The following is a 20,008-nucleotide window of genomic DNA, read 5'->3' as shown; positions in this document are numbered from 1 at the left end:
AATCTAAAAAAGAGTGGATATACATATAACTGATTCACTTTACTGAACACAACATTGTACATCAACTATACTCCAATAAAAATTAAAAATAAATAAAGACTACAAAAACAGTGGAAGAATAAATAATATTGGAGTTTTTTTATTGAAAAGGTAAACAAAATTGACAAACTGTTAGCAAGAATAACTAAAAGAGAGACTGAATGAATGATGAATGAATGAACAAATAAATAAACACACACACATGCATATAACGGCATTACAATTTTGCCATAGAAATACAAATGACAATCAGAAACTACTATTGACAATCATATGCAAACAACTTGGACTACTTAGGAAAAAAAGGACAAACTCCTAGAAACATACAACCTACCAAGAAATGGAACACATGAACAGACCAGTAATGAGTAAAGAGAATGAAACAGTATTGAGAAACCTCAATAAATAAAATCCCAGGACCAGATGGTTCTACTGGTGAATTATGCCAAATACTTAAAGTATTTAAAACCAAGACTTCTCAAATACTTCCAAAAATTTAAAGAGGAGGGAACGCTTTCAACCCATCTTATGAGGCATTATCCCAGACAAGTGTAATGCCAAAACCAGACAAGGGGGACTTCCCTGGTGGCGCAGTGGTTAAGAATCCTCCTGCCAATGCAGGGGACACAGGTTCCATCCCTGGTCTGGGAAGACCCCACATGCCACGGTGCAACTAAGCCTGTGCACCACAACTACTAAGCCCTCGCACCTAGAGCCTGTGCTCTGCAACAAGAGAAGCCACCGCAACGAGGACCCCACACACCACAACGAAGAGCAGCCCCCACTCGCCACAAATGGAGAAAAGCCCGCATGCAGCAACGAAGACCCAACACAGCCAAAATAAATAAGTAAATAATAAATTTTAAAAAAAAAACAGACAAGGGCACGATAAGAAAAGTACAGATCAACATTCCTGAATAACAGATGAAATACACTCAAAATACTGGCAAACTAAATTCAGCAGCATATTGAAAGGATTCATTCACCATGATTAAGTGAGATTTATGCCTGGATGCAAGGATGGCTCAATGTATGCAAATCAATAAATGTGATACACTACATTAAGAGAGTAAAGGGAAAATATCATATTGATACATAAAAATTATTTGACAAAATCCAACTTCCCTTCATGATGAAGACTGTCAAGAAATTAGTTATAGAAGGAATATTCCTCAACACATTAAAAGTCATATGACAAGCCCAAAGCTAACAGTCCCCAAAGTGTTTCTCCTAAGTTTCAGCCAAGACAAGGGTACCAATTCTTGCCCCTTCTATTCAACACAGTACTGGAATTCCTAACCAGAGCAAGTAGGCAAGAAAGATAAATAAAATAAATCCAAATCATAAAGGGAAACCTAGATTTTCTGTTTGCAGATGACATGTTTTTATATCTGCAAAAACCTAAAAATGCCACTTCCAAAAAACTGTTCAAACTAGTAAATAAATCGAGTAAGCAGCATGACACAAAATCAACATATAAAAATCACTTGTGGTTCTGTATACTAACAACATAAACTATCAGAAAAGGTTTTTAAAAGTCCCATTTACAACAGCAGTGAAAAGAATAAAATATTTAGGAATAAAGTTAACCAAGAATGTAAAAGAGCCGTACACTGCAAACTATAAAATATTGATGAAAGAACTTGAAGAAGACAAATAAATGGAACCATCGCCCATATTAATATATTGAATAAATGAACATTGTTAAAAATGTCCATACTATTCAAAGCAATCTACAGAGTCAATGCAATCCATGTCAAAATTCTGAAGGCAGTTTCCCCAGAAAATAGAAAAAGAAATACTAAAATTCATAAGGAACCATAAAAGGCCCCAAATGTCCAAAGCAATCTTGAGCACAAAGAGCAAAGCTGAAGGCATCACGCTTCATAATTTCAAACTATACTACAAAGCATAGTAATCAAAGCAGTACGGTCACAGTACAAAAACAGACATATAGAACAATGGAATGAAATACAGACCTCAGAAATAAATCCACATATTTACAATCAATTGATCTTTCACAAAAGTGCCAGGAATATACAATGAGAAAAGGATCTTCTCTTCAGTAAATTCGTGGGAAACTGAATATTCACAAGCATAAGGAAGAAATTAGACTTGTATCTCACACTGTATACAAAAATTAATTCAAACTGGTTTAGAGAATTAAATATAAGATCTGAAACTGTAAAGTTACTAGAAGAAGATATAGGGGCAAAAAAACGTCTTGACAGTGCTATGGGCAATGTATTTTTAGATGTGACCACAAAAACACAGGCAGCAAAAGAAAAAACAATTTTGAAAAACAGATTGCATTAAACCATAAAGCTTTGAACAGCAAAGGAAACAATTTACAGAGAGCAGAGTGTACCTACAAAATGGGGGAAATATTTGGAAAACCTCTCTAATATGTATAATATGCTCAAACAGCTGAGTAGAAAAAACACAACAAATAACCTTATTTTTCTTTCAGGGACACTTTTCCTTTCTTTAATATATTTTGTCTTTTGCTGCTTTTGAAGCAAGCTCTCAATTACAAAATATCAAACTACAGTCAAAAATGCCAGCCACTGGCACAGGATGGAGAAGCCCACAAGTAAGGACAGAGAGAAGCAGGTGGCAAGAGGTGGGAAGTGATTGAAGCTGTGGTTGCAAATGCTCAGTGTCGGATAGCTAAAACTATCCAAAAGGTTGTGCCCTAATATTAGCACAGGTCAGACCCATCACTACCTTGGTGGGTGGCCTCCGTGTGTTTGGGTTCAGATTCCACACGGCAATACAATTTCTTCCAGTTAAGAGTTCTTGGCTTGCACCAATCACAGGATGGCCTGAGGGCACCGGACCAGTCTATTAGTTTTTCAGAACGCTGTCGTAGACCTGATAGATGTACTGGGAGGCTTCAGGAGCTAGCTCTACACTTCGGCAACAGTGTGTAATTGGGGTTTTCTGGCTTGCTATGGAGCTGGGCCAAAACCCAAATGCCATTAGTGAGTCAGGGATTGGTACAGAATGTCCTGCCCTTCCACATTCCTCTTGGCAATAGTATAAATGTTGTTGTTTTGCAACTTGCTGGAAACAGCGTCAGCATTTAAATGACTTTCCTTAATCTGAAACTGAAGTTCTTTTTCATTGGGAATATCCTTCCATGTTGCAAGGAAGACCTGGTCCTTCATTTTGCCGTCCTCTACAAAACCCACATTGAGTGGGATGAGGCAGTTGAAGTAGAAGACATCACTATTGTTTTTCACAGCCACCTGCAGGTTGTTCAGAGGTTCTATCTTCATGACTGGGTCCAAGGTGTGGAGAGGTAGGGAGACATCAATGCTCTGGTTTGGCATCAGTGCTGTAGGGATGGCCAGAGGAGTGCTGGGGATGACACCAAAGCTATTCTTGTTAAACTGAATTGCCAAGTCTGTCATGTGCTACAGAGCTTTCTTCATGAAGTTCATTTCCATATAGATGTGCCCTTGGCAGTGAGTAAATGTTCCAGAAATCTCCAAGCCTTTAACCTTTACTGCAGGCAGCCAGACAGCCTTAGGAACCCCATATCCACCAGATGCCATGACTGTCGCCATAGAGAGTTCCAGTTGGTTATTCAGACCACTGCTGACCACAGCAGGAGTAGGTGAAGGAGCAAAGGTTGCAGGCACTGATGATGGGGTGAAGGACTGTCCCACCAGACTATGTAGCCCTCCCCACAAGAGGTCCATCTTTTTGAATTATACTTTTGTCTGGATATAAGCCCAGGAGAGGGGTTGCTGGATCATATGGCAACTCTATTTTTTTGAGGAACCTCCATACTGTTTTCTATAGTGGCTGCACCAATTTCCATTCCCACCAACAGTGTAGAAGTGTTCCCTTTTCTCCACACCCTCTCCAGCATTTATTTGTAGACTTTTAAATGATGGCCATTCCATCTGGTTTAAGGTGATACCTCACCGTAGTTTTGATTTGCATTTCTCTAGTAATTAGCAATGGTGAGTATCTTTTCATGTGCCTATTGGTATGTCTTCTTTGCAGAAATGTCTGTTTAGGTCTTCTGCCCATTTTTTTGATTGGGTTTTTTTGTGTGTCTATTTAGGTCTTCTGCCCATTTTTTTGATTGGGTTGGTTGTATGAGCTGTTTGTATATTTTGGAAATTAAGCCCTCGTAGGTTGCATCATTTGCAAATAGTTGCTCCCATTCCATAGGTTGTCTTTTCATTTTCTTTATGGTTTCCTTTGTTTTGCAAAAGCTTATAAATTTGTATAGGTCCCATCTGTTCCTTTTTGTTTTTATTTCCATTGCCTTGGAAGAATGATCTACAAGAACATTGGTATAACTTATGTCAGAGAATGTTTTGCCTATGTTCTCTTCTACAAGTTTTAAGATGTCATGTGTTAAATTTAACTCTTTCAGCCATTTTGAGCTTATTTTTGTGCATGGTGTGAGGGTGTGTTCTAACTTCAATGGTTTACCTGTGGCTGTCCAACATTCCCAACACCACGTGCTGAAGAGACTGTCTTTTTTCCCATTGTATAGTCTTGCCTCTTTGTCGAAGATTAATTGACCACTGGTGTGTGGGTTTATTTCTGGGCTCTCTAGTCTGTTTCATCGATCCATATGTCTGTTTTTGTGCCAATACCACACTGTTTTGTTTACTGTAGCTTTGTAGTATTCTCTGAAGTCTGGAAGCATTAGGTCTCCTGCTTTGTTCTTTTTCCTCAGGATTGCTTTGGCAATTCTGGGTTGTTTATAGTGCCATATAAATTTTAGGATTCTTTGTTCTAGTTCTGTGAAAAATATCATGGGTAGTTTGATAGGGATGGCATTAAATCTGTGGATTGCTTTGGGTCCAATGGCCATTTTAATAATATTTCTTCTAATCCAAGAGCATAGGATATTTTTCCATTTCTTTGAATCCTCTTCACTTTCCTTTATTAATGTTTTATAGTTCTCAGCTTATAAGTCTCTCACAACCTTGGTCAGGTTTATTCCCAAGTATTTTATTTTTTTGGATGCAATTTTAAAAGGGATTTTTTTTTTTACATTCCCTTTCTGCTATTTCATTGTTAATATAAAGACATGCAACGGATTTCTGTATTTTAATCTTGTTTCCTGCTACCTTGCTGAATCTGTTTATCAGTTCTAGTAGTTTGTGTGTGGAGCCTTTAGGTTCTATGTATCATATCATGTCATCTGCATATAATGAAAATTTTACCTTTTCCCTTCCAATTTGGATAGGTTTTCCTTCTTTTTCTTGTCTGATTGCCATGGCTAGACTTCTAATATTATGTTAAAAAGAAGTGGTGAGACTGGGCAGCCTTGTCTTGTTCCAGATTTTAGTGAGAAGGCTAAGTGCTTTTCACCATTAAGCATCATATTTGCTGTGGGTTTGTCATAAATAGCTTTTAGTATGTTGAGATATGTTCCCTCTATACCCACTTCCATAAGAGTTTTTTTTTTATCATGAATGGATGTTGAAATTTATCAAATGCTTTTTCTGAATCTGTTGAGATGATCATGTCATTTCTGTCTTTTTTGTTGTTGATGGGGTGTATCACGTTGATTGATGTGCATATGTTGAAACATCCTTGTGACCCTAGGATAAATTCAACACGTTCATGTGTGTGATCTTTTTTATGTGTTGTTAGGTTCGGTTTGCCAACATTTTGTTGAGAATTTTAGGTTCTATGTTCATCAAAGGTATTGGCCTGTCATTTTCTTTTTTGGTGGTGTCTTTGTCTGGTTTTGGTATCAGGGTGATAGTGGCTTCATAGAATATCTTTGGGAGGCTTCCTTTCTCTTCGATCTTTTGAAAGACTATTGGAAGGAGTATGTGGTGACCAGAGCTTGCACCGGATGTTGAACGGGGTCTCCTCTTTGCTCTGTGGTTGACACAGCCCTCTCAGGGGCAGGGTCTGCTCCCTAGATGTTGGAATAGAAGCCTTCAGGTCTGTTTCTATGCTGGATTAGAGAGCATAATGAGGTAGGCTGGATTGGAGCACTCCCAATGGGAGGGGAGTCACTGAGCATTCCTCTGCCAGAGCTGTCCACCAGGAAGTGTCCTCTGTGGTGTCACCTGTCACCCATGGTGCGGGCTCACAAAATACACTGGTGTTGGCACTGCCTTCAGCCCCTCCTCAACTGTGGGAATGCAGGCAATCAGCCCTGGTGTCCCTTAGGCACAGTGGTCACAAAGCCACCAGCGCAGATCCGTAGGTGCTGACCCACTGATGTCAGGTTCCAGGACCCAGTGTCCCACACATGGACCCACCATGGGAGCTATGGAAGCAGACTAGACCCCAGCCCTGCCCAGCCTCCATGTGCCCGTGCCCACAAACACCACAGCTGCTAAGGCTGGACCTGTCCCAGGCATGGGAGTGCCCACTGTCCACTCGGATGTCCCACAGGTACTGAGTTTATAAAGCCAGTGGCATAAATCTGCAAATTGCACAGCCATGGGGAGAGGGCTCAGGGATCAGCCCTGCTTCCTAAGTCAGGCAGTACCTGGGGATCCACTCTGATGTCAGCCCCACCTCCACGTGTGGGCAACCTGCTGACACTTGTGTGCTCCCAGAGGTCGTCTTAGAGGTGGCACCAAGAAAGAGGCTGCTATGGTGGCCCTGCCCCTCAACAATGACGTTTTGCTTCTATGGCCAGCCTGGTCTTCTTCCGCATACACCCCGGGTTGGGCACATACCACACTCCAGCCCCTTCGTGCTGTCTGCATGCAGCCAAACCCAGTCCACTCCCCTGGTCTGTCCTCTGAAGCCCACATTTCAGCACCCAACCCCCACACACTCCAGCAGGCACACGTCTTGGGCTGAGGACTGCAGCTAGGGAGCACAGGTCCTCTGTGCAGGTCTCTGTTTTGTCTGCTGCAAACTCACTGCTGCGCTCTCCTCCAAGCCTCTGCAGCTCCGTTTCTGTCCCAGCTCATGTCCCCACTGGTTCAGGGGCTTCCCAGGTGAGGGAAACTGTCCTCTTTCACAGCTCCCTCCCAGGAGGGAGCTGCTTCTTCTTCTTCTTCTTTTTCTTTCATCCTATCTCATTACGTGGAGATCTTTCTTGCATGTCTGAGTGTCTGAGATCTTCTGCTGCCATTCAGTAGGTATTCTGTGAGGATTGTTCCACAGGTATGTATTTTTGATGTATTTGTGAGAGGAGGTGAACTCCACATCCTTCTGTTCTGCCATCTTGATTCAACCTCTATATAATTTGTTTGCCTTTTTTCTTCTACTTCAGGAAATCAAATTATCAATGACACAAGGAGACTGACCAGAGGCCCAAGGACACAGGAAATATCAAGGTCGTTACACAAACATCAGCCCCACAGAACCCCAAAAGCCCAGATCCTGAAGAAGCAAAAGAGGAGATAAACTGCCTTAAAAGGGATATTAGTCATGTATACTCCCTGCAAGAAAGAGTACATCAAAGGGCTTGTTTCCTCTGATGATGACAAGAGATGCTACAAAGGCACTTTAAGTTTTCAATATAATGGAAAAAAAACGATCACATTGGCACTGTAATTTATTTTCCCCGCCATCATTGAGGTTGGGTGCCTCTTCATATGTAAAATGATTGTTTTTATTTCTTTTTCAGTGAAATTTAATTTCATAGGTTCCAAATACTTTTATTTGGTTGCTTCTATTTTTTTCTCTTGACTGAGAGGCAATTTGAATATACTGTATATTTGTGGCGTCTTCTCCCACAGCATCCTTCCAAACCAATTACTGTACACATAGTCACTAAAAAATTTGTCAAGAACTTGTTGTCACAGGTCATCCACCACTCAAGACACTTGATATGAGGGCCATCTGCCATGCACAGCCTTACATCAAGAGCTCTGTACTGAGCTCTTTGCTCTCAACTTGTGGACCAGATAAAGGACAGGATGAGGATATCATTATTCCCTCACCAGCTGCACTCAAGCACATTGGTCACTGCTCAAACATCATTGCCAAGCTGACAGACAACAGGCCTGGGATCTTCTCCTATGATTTTCCCCTAGTTTGCCACCAAGACATTTGATCTGGACCATGTCACCATCACCTTACCCTGAGAAGTTTTTTTTTCTAAAATGAACCTGAAATACTGTATTTTTCTCCTTTTGTGTCCAGGGAGAAACATCTCTAGTTTTCTAAATCATAAAAAAAAGTTATGAATATGATGTTCTGTGCAAGAGATAGAAAATCAACATTTTGGGGCTTCACCACATCACCACCCTGCAAGTCACGTGATCGGGCTTTAAATCAATCAGCTGACCCTTGTCCCTCACTGAACAGCTTTAAATAAGCTGCACACCCTTTAATTTACCTGACCCTGTATGAACTCAGAATCTGCCCCTGAAACTTGCACCTTCAAAAGTCAGGAGCTTCACGTTGATCCCAGCACCGAAAATAGCTCTGGGCATACAGGCTGTGATCACTGATGGTGCAACAGATAAGTAAGTGAGACCCTTCTGCTGAGGTCAGGGGTGTGTAGACAGAAGGAAAAGGCTCCGATGAAAAGGGAAGAAAGAAGTTTGGGGAGAACTCTGGAGAGCTCAGGCACAGGGTAGAGTACAGCCCGCCATCAAAAATGCCACTGGTTTTATATGCTCCACATTCACAACCACCTGACCTGTTTTCCAGGTTAAAACACTCACGCAGGCCTGCAGGGAATAAACTGTCAGCCCAAGATTCAAACAAAATATTTCTGAGTCCAGAATCCTGCCTCTGGTGAAAACAAAGGCAATCACAGTACAGAGAGCATGCCACAGTGTCTGGCCACTGTGCCACCCGACCAGGATGTAAGTTCACAATCGGATATTGATGGCAGACCTATATCCCCTCTGTGAAGGGACCCAGTTTGGGCCAGAGAGTCAGAGGTGTCTGAAGTATCAAATCTTGTATCTGCCAAGTGCACAGAAGATTGATGGAATGAGGCGAAGAGCATATTTTCTCTGAATTCTTGTTAGTTTTTCAAAAGAATAGAGTTTTGTCTTAGTTAAGCAGAATACTTTTAAATAGCTTGGACAGCTCAAAACTGCTGCTTAGGGAACTGAAAACCAAGTCAGCCATGAATAGTGCTTTTAAAATCCTTGGAAATCAGTAACAGGTGAGGATTTGGTTTGGCATAGTGTTGAGCACAGGAGTAACGAAGCAGAGCCATCACCTCACAAAAGGCACTGAAATCCCATGACACCAATGGATCAGTTGCAGGGGCAGGGGTTTTGGGTGGAGGGTATTTCTCTCAAAATCTCCCAGGGCACTCACCCTTCTCTATGCCACCCCACTACTCCATTCACTTTTCCTTTCTCAATTTCTGGAACCCCTGGGGCAGCACTTCTTAAGCTGGAGCCCCCAGGGACCAGCTCTGCAGTCAAGATTTTTCATTGGTCTTTACAAGGTCTCTACTGGAAGCCAGGTGGCAAGGCCCCCGGGTGTGCAGCTGGACCAGGATTGCAGGGGGAACTGGAGCCTTAAAGCAAAATGAATGATCAGAAAGAAAAATGAAGGAAACAATCCTATTTACCATCACATCAAAAGAAATAAATACCTAGGAACAAACCTACCTGAGGAGACAAAAGAACCATACTCCAAACACTGTAAGATGCTGATTAAAGAAATTAAAAATGACACAAACAGATGGAATGATACATTATGTTCTTGGACTGGAAGAATCAATATTGTTAAAATGATCATATAACCCAAGACAATTCACAGATTAAATGCAATCCCTATCAAATGACCAATGGCATATTTCACAGAACTAGAACAAAAAAATTTTAACTCTGTATGAAAACACAAAGACCCCTAGTAGCCACACTAACCTTAAGAAAGAAAAACGGAGCTGGAGGTATCAGACTTCCTGACTTCAGACCATACTACAAAGTTATTGTCCTGAAAACAACAGGGTACTTGCACAAAACAAAAATATAGATCAATGGAGCAGGAAAGAAAGCACAGAAGTAAACCCAATCACCTAAGGTCAATTAATCTATGACAACAGAGGCAAGGACATACAATGGAGAAAAGACAGCCTCTTCAATAAGTGGTTCTGGGAAAACTGGACAGCTACATGTAAAAGAATTAAATTAGAACATTCTTTAACAACATACACAAAAATAATCTTAAAATGAATTAAAGACCTAAATGTAAGAATGGATACTATAAAACCCCTAGAGGAAAACATAGGCAGAAGACACTTTGACATAAATTGCAGCAAAATCTTTTTGGATCCACCTCCTAGAGTAATGAAGATAAAAACAAAAATAAACAAATGGGACCTAGTTAAACTGAAACTCTTTTGCACAGCAAAGGAAACTATAAACAAAATGAAAAGACAACCTGTGGAATGGGAGAAAATATTTGTAAACGATGTAACCCACAAGGGATTAAACTCTAAAATATATAAACAGCTCATGCAGCTCCATATAAAAAAAAACTCAATGAAAAAATTGTAGTAGATCTAAAGAGACATTTCTCCCAAGAATATATACAGATGACCAACAGGCACATGAAAAGATGCTCAAATTGCTAATTATTAGAGAAATGTAAATCAAAACTACAATGAAGGGAGAAAATACAAGAAACGTTTAACAAGGACCTAGAAGAACTAAAGAGCAAACAAACAATGATGAACAACACAATAAATGAAATTAAAAACTCTCTAGAAGGAATCAATATCAGAATAACTGAGGCAGAAGAATGGATAAGTGACCTGGAGGTTAAAATAGTGGAAATGACTACTGCAGAGCAGAATAAAGAAAAAAGAATGAAAAGAATTGAGGACAGGTTGGGGAGAAGATGGGGGAATAGTAAGACGCGGAGATCACCTTCCTTCACACAGATACAGTAGAAATACATCTACACGTGGAACTTCTCCTACAGAACACCCACTGAACGCTGGCAGAAAACGTCAGACCTCCCAAAAGGCAAGAAACTCCCCCCGTACTTGGGTAGGGCAAAAGAAAAAAGAAATAACAGAGACAAAAGAATAGGAACGGCACCTGCACCAGTGGGAGGGAGCTGTGAAGGAGGAAAGATTTCCATGCACTAGGAAGGACCTTCGCGGGCAGAGACTGCGGGTGGCAGGGGGGGGAAGCTTCGGAGCCACGGAGGAGAGCGCAGCAACAGGGGTGCAGAGGGCAAAGCGGAGAGATTCCCGCACGGAGGCTCGGCGACGACCAGCACTCACCAGCCCAAGAGGCTTGTCTGCTCAGCCGCCAGGGCGGGCGGGGCTGGGAGCTGAGGCTCGGGCTTCCTTCGGATCCCAGGGAGAGGGCTGGGGTTGGCGGCGTGAACACAGCCTGAAGGGGTTAGTGCACCACAGCTGGCTGGGAGGGAGACCGGGAAAAAGTCTGCAGCTGCCGAAGAGGCAAGAAACTTTTTCTTGCTTCTTTGTTTCACGGCGCGCAAGGAGAGGGGATTCAGAGCGCCGCCTAAACGAACTCCAGAGACTGGCGCGAGCCGCGGCTATCAGCGCGGACCCCAGAGGCGGGCGCGAGCCGCGGCTATCAGCGCGGATCCCACAGCAACAGGGGCGCAGAGGGAAAAACGGAGAGATTCCCACACAGAGGCTCGGCGCCGAGCAGCGCTCACCAGCCCGAGAGGCTTGTCTGCTCCCCGGCCGGGGCGGGCGGGGCTGGGAGCTGAGGCTCGGGCTTCGGTTGGATCGCAGGGAGAGGACTGGGGTTGGCGGCGTGAACACAGCCTGAAGGGGTTAGTGCACCACAGCTGGCTGGGCGGGAGACTGGGAAAAAGTCTACAGCTGCCGAAGAGGCAAGAAACTTTTTCTTGCTTCTTTGTTTCGCGGCGCGCAAGGAGAGGGGATTCAGAGTGCCGCCTAAACGAACTCCAGAGACTGGTGCGAGCCACGGCTATCAGCGCGGACCCCAGAGGCGGGCGTGAGCCGCGGCTAACAGCACAGAATCCAGAGACAGGCGCGAGCCGCGGTTATCAGCGCGGACCCAAGAGACGGGCGTGAGATGCTGGGGCTGCTGCTGCTGCCTCCAAAAAGCCTGTGTGCGAGCACAGGTCACTCTCCACACCGCCCCTCCCGGGAGCCTGTGCAGCCCGCCACTGCCAGGGTCCCGTGATCCAGGGACAACTTCCCCAGGAGAACGCACTGCGCGCCTCAGGCTGGTGCAACGTCACGCCGGCCTCTGCCACCGCAGGCTCGCCCCGCCTCCTCTGTACCCCTCCCTCCCCGCGGCCTGGGTGAGCCAGAGCCCCCGAAGTAGCTGCTCCTTTAACCCCGTCCTGTCTGGGCGGGGAACAGACACCCTCAGGCGACCTACATGCAGAGGCGGGTCCAAATCCAAAGCTGAACCCGGGGAGCTGTGCGAACAGAGAAGAGAAGGGGAAATCTCTCCCAGTAGCATCAGAAGCAGTGGATTAAAACTCCACAAACAACTTGATGAGCCTGCATCTGTTGAATACCTGAATAGACAACGAATCATCCCAAATTCAGGAGGTGGACTTTGGGAGCAGGATATATTAATTTTTCCCCTTTTCCTTTTTTTGTGAGTGTATATGTATATGCTTCTGGGTGAGATTTTGTCTGTATAGCTCTGCTTTATAATAGCTTTATTTTACTTCACTATATTATAGCCTCTTTCTTTCTTTCTTTCTATTTTTTCTCCCTTTTACTCTGAGCCGTGTGGACGAAAGGCTCTTGGTGCTCCAGCCAGGCATCAGGGCCGTACCTCTGAGGTGGGAGAGCCAACTTCAGGACACTGGTCCACAAGAGACCTCCCAGCTCCACGTAATACCAAACGGCGAAAATCTCTCAGAGATCTCCATCTCAACATCAAGACCCAGCATCACTCAATGACCAGCAAGCTACAGTGCTGAACACCCTATGCCAAACAACTAGCAAGACAGGAACACAGCCACATCCATTAGCAGAGAGGCTGCCTAAAATCATAATAAGGCCACAGACACCCCAAAATACACCACCAGACGTGGACGTGCCCACCAGAAAGACAAGATCCAGCCTCATCCACCAGAACTCAGGCACTAGTTCCCTCCACCAGGAAGCCTTCACAACCCACTGAACCAACCTTAGCCACTGGGGACAGATACCAAAAGCAACGGGAACTACGAACCTGCAGCCTGTGAAAAGGAGACCCCAAACACAGTAAGATAAGCAAAATGAGATGACAGAAAAACACACAGCAGATGAAGGAACAGGGTCAAAACACACCAGACTTAACAAATGAAGAGGAAATAGGTAGTCTACCTGAAAAAGAATTCAGAATAATGATAGTAAGGATGATCCAAAATCTGGGAAATAGAATAGACAAAATGCAAGAAACATTTAACAAGGACGTAGAAGAACTAAAGAGGAACCAAGCAATGATGAAAAACACAGTAAATGAAATTAAAAATACTCTAGATGGGATCAATAGCAGAATAACTGAGGCAGAAGAACGGATAAGTGACCTGGAAGATAAAATGGTGGAAATAACTACTGCAGAGCAGGATAAAGAAAAAAGAATGAAAAGAACTGAGGACAGTCTCAGAGACCTCTGGGACAACATTAAACGCACCAACATTCGAATTATAGGGGTCCCAGAAGAAGAAGAGAGAAAGAAAGGGACTGAGAAAATATTTGAAGAGATTATAGTTGAAAACTTCCCTAATATGGGAAAGGAAATAGTTAACCAAGTCCTGGAAGCACAGAGAGTCCCATACAGGATAAACCCAAGGAGAAACACGCCAAGACACATATTAATCAAACTGCCAAAAATTAAATATAAGGAAGACATATTAAAGGCAGCAAGGGAAAAACAACAAATAACACACAAGGGAATCCCCATAAGGTTAACATCTGATCTTTCAGCAGAAACTCTGCAAGCCAGAAGGGAGTGGCAGGATATACTTAAAGTGATGAAGGAGAAAAACCTACAACCAAGATTACTCTACCCAGCAAGGATCTCATTCAGATTTGATGGAGAAATTAAAACCTTTACAGACAAGCAAAAGCTGAGAGAGTTCAGCACCACCAAACCAGCTTTACAACAAATGCTAAAGGAACTTCTCTAGGCAAGAAACACAAGAGAAGGAAAACACCTACAATAACAAACCCAAAACATTTAAGAAAATGGGAATAGGAACATACATATCGATAATTACCTTGAATGTAAATGGATTAAATGCTCCCACCAAAAGACACAGGCTGGCTGAATGGATACAAAAACAAGACCCATATATATGCTGTCTACAAGAGACCCACTTCAGACCTAGAGACACATACAGACTGAAAGTGAGGGGATGGAAAAAGATATTCCATGCAAATAGAAATCAAAAGAAAGCTGGAGTAGCAATTCTCATATCAGACAAAATAGACTTTAAAATAAAGACTATTACAGGAGACAAAGAAGGACACTATATAATGATCAAGGGATCGATCTAAGAGGAAGGTATTACAATTGTAAATATTTATGCACCCAACGTAGGAGCACGTCAATATATAAGGCAAATACTAACAGCCATAAAAGGGGAAATCGACAGCAACACAATCATAGTAGGGGACTTTAACACCCCACTTTCACCAATGGACAGATCATCCAAAATGAAAATAAATAAGGAAACACAAGCTTTAAATGATACATTAAACAAGATGGACTTAATTGATATTTATAGGACATGCCACCCAAAAACAACAGAATACACATTTTTCTCAAGTGCTCATGGAACATTCTCCAGGATAGATCATATCTTGGGTCACAAATCAAGCCTTGGTAAATTTAAGAAAATTGAAATCGTATCAAGTATCTTTTCCGACCACAACGCTATGAGACTAGATATCAATTACAGGAAAAGATCTGTAAAAAATACAAACACATGGAGGCTACACAATACACTACTTAATAACGAAGTGATCACTGAAGAAATCAAAGGGGAAATCAAAAAATACCTAGAAACAAATGACAATGGAGATAAGACGACCCAAAACCTATGGGACGCAGCAAAAGCAGTGCTAAGAGGGAAGTTTATAGCAATACAAGCCTACCTCAAGAAACAGGAAACATCTCGAATAAACAACCTAACCTTGCACCTAAAGCAATTAGAGAAAGAAGAACAAAAAACCCCCAAAGCCAGCAGAAGGAAAGAAATCATAGAGATTAGGTCAGAAATAAATGAAAAAGAAATGAAGGAAACAATAGCAAAAATCAATGAAACTAAAAGCTGGTTCTTTGAGAAGATAAACAAAATTGATAAACCATTAGCCAGACTCATCAAGAGAAAAAGGGAGAAGACTCAAATCAATAGAATTAGAAATGAAAAAGGAGAAGTAACCACTGACACTGCAGAAATACAAACGATCATGAGAGATTACTACAAGCAACTCTATGCCAATAAAATGGACAACCTGGAAGAAATGGACAGATTCTTAGAAATGCACAAACTGCCGAGACTGAACCAGGAAGAAATAGAAAATATGAACAGACCAATCACAAGCACTGAAATTGAAACTGTGATTGAAAACCTTCCAACAAACAAAAGCCCAGGACCAGATGGCTTCACAGGCGAATTCTATCAAACATTTAGAGAAGAGCTAACACCTATCCTTCTCAAACTCTTCCAAAATATTGCAGAGGGAGGAACACTCCCCAACTCATTCTACGAGGCCACCATCACCCTGATACCAAAACCAGACAAAGATGTCACAAAGAAAGAAAACTACAGGCCAATATCACTGATGAACATAGATGCAAAAATCCTCAAAAAAATAGTAGCAAACAGAATCCAACAGCACATTAAAAGGATCATAAACCATGATCAAGTGGGGTTTATCCCAGGAATGCAAGGATTCTTCAACATACGCAAATCAATCAATGTGATACACCATATTAACAAATTGAAGGAGAAAAACCATATGATCATCTCAATAGATGCAGAGAAAGCTTTTGACAAAATTCAACACCCATTTATGATAAAAGCCCTGCAGAAAGTAGGCATAGAGGGAACTTTCCTCAACATAATAAAGGCCATATAAGACAAACCCACAGCCAACATTGTCCTCAATGGTGAAAAACTGAAACCATTTCCACTAAGATCAGGAACAAGACAAGGTTGCCCACTCTCACCACTATTATTCAACATAGTTTTGGAAGTGTTAGCCACAGCAATCAGAGAAGACAAAGAAATAAAAGGAATCCAAATCGGAAAAGAAGAAGTAAAGCTGTCACTATTTGCAGATGACATGATACTATACATAGAGAATCCTAAAGATGCTACCAGAAAACTCCTAGAGCTAATCAATGAATTTGGTAAAGTAGCAGGATACAAAATTAATGCACAGAAATCGCTTGCATTTCTATACACTAATGACGAAAAATCTGAAAGTGAAATTAAGAAAACACTCCCGTTTACCATTGCAACAAAAAGAATAAAATATCTAGGAATAAACCTACCTAAGGGACAAAAGACCTGTATACAGAAAATTATAAGACACTGATGAAAGAAATTAAAGATGATACAAATAGAAAAAAAGCTTTTGCAGAGCAAAGGAAACCATAAACAAGACCAAAAGACAACCCTCAGAATGGGAGAAAATATTTGCAAATGAAGCAACTGACAAAGGATTAATCTCCAAGATTTACAAGCAGCTCATGCAGCTCAATAACAAAAAAACGAACAACCTAATCCAAAAATGGGCAGAAGACCTAAATAGACATTTCTCCAAAGAAGATATACAGATGGCCTACAGACACATGAAAGAATGCTCAACATCATTAAACATTAGAGAAATGCAAATCAAAACTACAATGAGATATCATCTCACACCGGTCAGAATGGCCATCATCAAAAAATCTAGAAACAATAAATGCTGGAGAGGGTGTGGAGGAAAGGGAACACTCTTGCACTGTTGGTGGGAATGTAAATTGATACAGCCACTATGGAGAACAGTAGGGAGGTTCCTTAAAAAACTACAAATAGAACTACCATACGACCCAGCAATCCCACTACTGGGCATATACCCTGAGAAAACCATAGGTCAAAAAGAGTCATGTACCAAAATTTTCATTGCTGCTCTATTTACAATAGCCAGGACATGGAAGCAACCTAAATGTCCATCGACAGATGAATGGATAAAGAAGATGTGGCACATATATACAATGGAATATTACTCAGCCATAAAAAGAAATGAAATGGAGGTATTTGTAATGAGGTGGATGGAGTTAGAGTCTGTCATACAGAGTGAAGTAAGTCAGAAAGAGAAAAACAAATACAGTATGCTAACACATATATACGGAATCTAAGGAAAAAAAAAAAAAAAGGCCATGAAGAACCTAGTGGCAAGACGGGAATAAAGACACAGACCTACCAGAGAATGGACTTGAGGATATGGGGAGGGGGTGGGGTGAGATGTGACAGGGTAAGAGAGTGTCATGGACATATATACACTACCAAATGTAAAATAGATAGCTAGTGGGAAGCAGCCGCATAGCACAGGGAGATCAGCTTGGTGCTTTGTGACCACCTAGGTGGGTGGGATGGGGAGGGTGGGAGATGCAAGAGGGAAGAGAAATGGGAACATATTGTGTATGTATAACTGATTCACTTTGTTATAAAGCAGAAGCTAACACACCATTGTAAGGCAATTATACTTCAATAAAGATGTTTTAAAAAAAATAAACAAACAAATAAATAAATAACCAACAAGAACCTACTGTAAAACATGGGAACTATACTCAATATCTTGTAATAACCTATAATGGAAAAGAATCTGAAAAAGAATATATATATATATATGTAACTGAATCACTTTACTGTACATCTGAAACTAACACAACATTGTAAATCAACTGTACTTCAATTTAAAAACCATCATTTCAGAATACTCATACATAAATATGAATGTAAAAATATTGAATAAAATATTAGCAAATTGGAAAGAAAGAGAGAAAAACAAAGAAAAGAAAGAATGAAGAAAGAAAGAAAAAGAAAGAAAGAAAGAAAGAAAGAAAGAAAGAAAGAAAGAAAGAAAGAAAGAAAGAAAGAAAGAAAAGAAAAGAAAGAAAGAAGGGGAAAGAAAGGAAAAAAGTGGTCACCCACCGAGAAATTTTAAAAAAAGAAGTTCAAACTTCCAGTTATAAGCTAAATAAGTCACAGAGATGTAATGTACATCATAATGAATATAGTCAATTATATAGTGATAACTTTGTATGGTGACAGATGGTTAATAGACCTCATGGTGATCATTTCATAATGTATGTAAATGTTAAATCCCTATGTTGTACACCTGAAACCAACATAATATTGTATGTCAACCATACTTCAATAAAAAAGAAAAGAGAGGGAAAAAAAAAAAAAGAATTGAGGACAGTCTCAGAGACCTCTGGGACAACATTAAACGCACCAACATTTGAATTATAGGGGTCCCAGAAGAAGAAGAGAAAAAGAAAGGGACTGAGAAAATATTTGAAGAGATTATAGTTGAAAACTTCCCTAATATGGGAAAGGAAATAGTCAATCAAGTCCAGGAAGACCAGAGAGTCCCATACAGGATAAATCCAAGGAGAAACATGCCAAGACACATATTAATCAAACTATCAAAAAAGAAAAAAAAAGAAAAAAGAAAAAAAAATTTAAAAAAATTAAATACAAATAAAAAATATTAAAAGCAGCAAGGGAAAAGGCACAAATAACATACAAGGAAATGCCCATAAGGTTAACAGCTGATCTTTCAGCAGAAACTCTGCAAGCCAGCAGGGAGTGGCAAGACATACTTAAAGTGATGAAAGGGAAAAACCTACAAGCAAGATTACTCTACCCAGCAAGCATCTCATTCAGACTCGACGGAGAAATTAAAACCTTTACAGACAAGCAAAAGCTAAGAGAATTCAGCACCACCAAACCAGCTTTACAACAAATGCTAAAGGAACTTCTCTAGGCAGGAAACACAAGAGAAGGAAAAGACCTACAATAACAAATGCAAAACAATTAAGAAAATGGTAATAGGAACATACATATTGATAATTACCTTAAAAGTAAATGGATTGAATGCTCCAACCAAAAGACACAGACTGGATGAATGGATCCAAAAACAAGACCTGTATATATGCCGTCTACAAGAGTCCCACTTCAGACCTAGGGACACATACAGACTGAAAGTGAGGGGGTGGAAAAAGATATTCCATGCAAATGGAAATCAAAAGAAAGCTGGAGTAGCAATTCTCATATCAGACAGAATAGACTTTAAAATAAAGACTATTACAAGAGACAAAGAAGGACACTACATAATGATCAAGGGATCAATTCCAGAAGATATAACAATAGTGAACATATATGCACCCAACATAGGAGCACCTCAATACATAAGGCAAATGCTAACAGCCATAAAAGGGGAAATCGACAGTAACACAATCATAGTAGGGAACTTTAACACCCCACTTTCACCAATGGACAGATCAACCAAAATGAAAATAAATAAAAAACACAAGCTTTAAATAATACATTAAAAAAGACGACTTAATTGATATTTATAGGACATTCCATCCAAAAACTACAGAATACACTTTCTTTTCAAGTGCTCATGGAACATTCTGCCAAATAGATCATACTTTGGGTCACAAATCAACCCTCAGTATATTTAAGAAAATTGAAATTGTATCAAGTATCTTTTCCGACCATAATACTATGAGACTAGACATCAATTACAGGAAAAAAAATCTGTAAAAAATACAAACACATGGAGATTAAACTAACCAAGAGGTCACTGAAGAAATCAAAGAGGAAATCAAAAAATACCTAGAATCAAATGACAATGGAAACACGATGGCCCAAAACCTAATGGATGCAGCAAAAGCAGTTCTAAGAGGGAAGTTTATAGCAATACAATCCTACCTCAAGAAACAAGCAAAATCTCAAATAAACAACCTAACCTTACACCTAAAGCAATTAGAGAAAGAAGAACAAAAAAAACCCAAAGTTAGCAGAAGGAAAGAAATCATAAAGATCAGATCAGAAATAAATGAAAAACAAGTGAAGG

The 20,008-nt window shown here is 40.8% G+C and overlaps 1 long non-coding RNA gene and 1 pseudogene across 1 annotated transcript in view; both read right to left on the bottom strand.

Moving 5' to 3' along the window:
• The window catches only part of LOC137755923 (uncharacterized), a 95,259-nt gene that overhangs the window by 32,999 nt on the left and 42,252 nt on the right, over positions 1-20,008 (bottom strand). The window lies entirely within an intron of this gene.
• LOC137756088 (AP-2 complex subunit beta pseudogene) lies at positions 2,887-3,746 on the bottom strand (annotated as a pseudogene).

The sequence above is a fragment of the Eschrichtius robustus genome, chromosome 21 (assembly GCF_028021215.1).
Source record: "Eschrichtius robustus isolate mEscRob2 chromosome 21, mEscRob2.pri, whole genome shotgun sequence".
In the NCBI taxonomy this organism is placed as follows: Eukaryota; Metazoa; Chordata; class Mammalia; order Artiodactyla; family Eschrichtiidae; genus Eschrichtius; species Eschrichtius robustus.
This window is presented reverse-complemented; position numbering and strand designations above follow the sequence as displayed.